Genomic DNA, 3,715 nt, shown 5'->3' with positions numbered 1-3,715 from the left:
TCAATCCTTACTTGGGGGATGCACAATTGTTGGCATTAGCCTCTTGCTTAAGATATGATGAGATTAGAGCAGAAGAAGTGGAAAGGACCTTTGAAGGGGAGTTGAAGGAGCCATTATGGATCAAACCCATCTCCTTTAGTGCTTTCTCAATCCCATGCCATTCTCACACAAGAACTTGAGGTAGAGACTATTTGGAAGAAAATGAAAGTATAAGCTTGATCCCGATGAAAAATGGAATCCACTCATGGTATTGTAACTTGAGAAAGCTATAAATAAAATACCACACTTTGTAAAAGGATAAACTAGTCCACCTCAATATAGCTATAATAATTTCCCTTATTTTAATAAAAAGTTTCTTTTTGTTTTACGTGATTTCTTCTTCTTCTCTATGTTATCAGATAATGGCCCCCAATATTTGATTTAGTGGTATTAGAGCGAGTGATGACTCCACAAAAATCTAGGTTTTATCGATCATTCTCTTAATCACCTAAGAGAGCAATGAAGCAGCCATAATAAATATAAATAGTGCAGTGCTAATAAATCCTAGAGGCCCTGTTACAACTATGCTTGGTTTTTTCCCTTTGGGTAGCAGTTCATCGAATCACATCCAATGGCATGGAGGATTTCTTGTCTATATTTGAGTTTTCCACATCTTCTGAGTTTTAATGATAAACCTTCTTGCCCTGTTCTAGTCATCACCATGATATCGTTGCCAATATTATCTATTTACCATGCCCTCCTCATGATTACAATGTTCTAATGTGTGAGATGAAGTAGGATATTTGATGTAGAATAAATTCAACACTATTGCCACATCTCAAGTTTGAATCCCACGATGGCGAACAATAAGGGGGTTCTATGGATCTTTTTTTCTTCTATTTTTAATGGTTTTGCTAGAGTATTTTTTTCATGTAGATCTAGAGGATGTAGCCTTTCTCTCAGGTGTAAGGGTTCAATATAGGAGGATCCTGCCAACAAGCTCTTGCAGTAAATCGATAACATGATCAAAACCCTTTCAACGTCACCATCTCAGAGCTTGGAGGCCTGACCTACAATAAGGAAAGGGTTTTCAAGCACAGCTTCGTGAGATTCAGACTCGATGAAACAATCTCACATTTCCTTTCTACTCTGTTTGGCTTTGGTTTTATGTTGTTAGCGAAAATAAATAGATTAAGCTTCGTATTCATGTGATATCTATGCACGTATTTATTTATTTAGCTTCAAAGAGAAATGATCATGGGCAAACATTATACAAGAGGTGAAGAACAAAAATTTCCAAGTGCACAAAACCCTCAATCTGTCATTAAAATCATCTTAAATTATTATATTTAAGTGGGTGATTTTGTGTGGAAAATGAAGGTTTCCAGGGCTTTACAATGGCAGACAAGCCAGTATCACTGCACAAAATTTACAAGGCCTCCACACAATCTCACAAAGATGTGTATACTTTTATCGAATTCAATACACATGGAGATGACTATGATTAGCTCGAGTTTATTGGGCTCACCCATCCCATCAAGTATCATGTTTAGGCATATGGGTCTCATCCTTCAGATGAAAATGATCTCCTTGGTGCTACGGTGAGCCTTAATCTGAACACAGAAGCTGGAAATGAAGGGAAACAAAGGAATAGCCAAGTGAGTATTAGGATGTTGTTACTACAGGTATGAGTGGGATTAATTTCAAAGAACCTGGGTGTGAGGATGATAACAATGAATATTCCACAAGGGATACACAGCATGGTTGTTGTAAGTATTATGGGATTCATAATCCTGATTTTATTGTTTGTTGCAATGTTCCTTCATGTAGGAAATGGTATTGCAACTCTAGGGATAATCTTTTGGGTTCTCACATTGTTAGTCATATAGTTTGATCAAAACATAAAAAAAGAATTCTACATAAATACAATCCTTTAAGGGAGACTATTATGGAGTGTTACAACTGTAATTGTAGAAGTGTGTTTTTATTGGGATTCATTTCTGCCAAAATAGAAAGTGTTGTTGTTTTTTATGCAGAGAACCTTGCTTAAGTCAGAACACGCTGAAAGATATGAACTAGGATATAAGACAATGGTGCATGTTAATTAATTATAGATGCTTTATGCAGTGGCTCATCACCATACCTTAAGAGCAGGAGAAATTGAGTGCATGCCATAAAAGTGCCCAACAAATCAACAAAGTAGAGGAACTTTAGAAAATAAGCCCTAATATGACCCTTGAAGTTCTCGAGAAGGCTGGTGTAGACAATCAATTGCAAATAGTTGCTTTAAAATATGAAGATTTGTATCAATATAAAAATATTTTTGCACCATTAGTGAAATTAGAGGTGGACTATGAAAATATGATGAAAGAGTTGTAGATCAAATACAACATTACTATCCGTTGGGATATTCATCTCAATAAGAAGTGCATAGCATACTTTTTCTTCCTAAAGGAGGATATTGAACTAAATTTGGTACCTGGGTGATGAGATGTGTTTGAACTACTATGGGGATGCATCTAAACCTGCCTAGCAGTCTGTCAGGAATGTAATTAAACTCACTTCCTAGAAGGATGTTGCACTTAAGTGTTGTGCTAGTCAGGGAGTTTCGATTGATCTTGTTCATAATTATAACGTGGACTTTGTTTGGAAGAGCATAAGATTTTATAATATTCAATCAACCATGAAGACATTTTCTATAGATGAGACAAGTGTTAGTGGTTACATATATCACCAGTTGTTGGGACATGAAGTTGAGGTTTAGACTGCTCGTAATACACTACCTCACCAATGTGGGTCCCTAGGGTTACGAGAACTGAATGCATCCCAAGTTAATGTTGTAAAGGGAATCTTACAAAATCCTATGAGCTTAATTGAAGTCCCTCCTAAAAAAGGGAAGAATATCACTTTCGCCACTATTGTATATGATTTAGCCAGGCAAGGTCAAGGTATGGTCTTGGTATGTGCTTCAAGTAATGTTTCAGTTGATCAATTTGCTGATAAAATAAGTGTTACCAAGTTAAAAGTGGTCAGGCTCTATGTGAAATCATGGGAAGTAGTGAGTTATCCCATCAAAAATTTAACCCTAGATTACCAGGTTAGGCACCTTGACATATCAGAGAAAAGAAAATTATCTCGAGGTCCATTTGCTATGCTATACACTATTAATGTCATAGTTGGTGCACAAGCATTACAACGTATCTCTATTCTTGTAACCTCAGTCATCATGGTTATGGGTCACCCATAAACCAAAGGTTATGGTTCAACCACACAAACCCTTGCCATCGAAGTCCATTTTATAGGCCAAATACTGTCAATATCATAATTAGCCCACAAGCATTACAGGGTTCCTCTCTCCTCGGAGCTTCATTCATCATGATTATGGGTCACCCATAAACCCATTGTTGGCATTATGACACAGGTTTTGCACTATGACACAGGTGTTGTCCTTGATGGCAACTCACTCAAATGACAGATCACAGTTCAGGCTCTCGGAATGAAGGAAAAAGAGATATACGCAGGTTCCTCTTAACCAAGTTGTCACACAGAATGAGTCTTTCTTGCGGACAAGACCGACCTCCCTAGTCTAATGATATCTAGTGACAAGCAAGCCAATCAAATCCTATCTTTCTCTAAGTATGCAATTTATAAACAAAGGCAAATAAGTGTTTTAGGCCTACCTTGGGTCCAATGCAAGTTTGTGGAAGCCTCGCTCCTTTGATCCAAATGAGCTCCC

The 3,715-nt window shown here is 37.2% G+C and overlaps 1 pseudogene; it reads left to right on the top strand.

The window, feature by feature from the left end:
* Positions 1-1,376: 1,376 nt before the first annotated feature.
* Positions 1,377-3,226, top strand: LOC149265364 (regulator of nonsense transcripts 1 homolog pseudogene; annotated as a pseudogene).
* The last annotated feature ends 489 nt before the right edge of the window (positions 3,227-3,715 follow it).

Source organism: Pinus tabuliformis, chromosome 6 (genome assembly GCF_031772625.1).
Source record: "Pinus tabuliformis cultivar Carrire ecotype Pingquan chromosome 6, CPIR1, whole genome shotgun sequence".
Classification (NCBI taxonomy): Eukaryota; Viridiplantae; Streptophyta; class Pinopsida; order Pinales; family Pinaceae; genus Pinus; species Pinus tabuliformis.
Note: the sequence above shows the minus strand (reverse complement) of the source record. Positions and strands in the feature narration are given on the sequence as shown.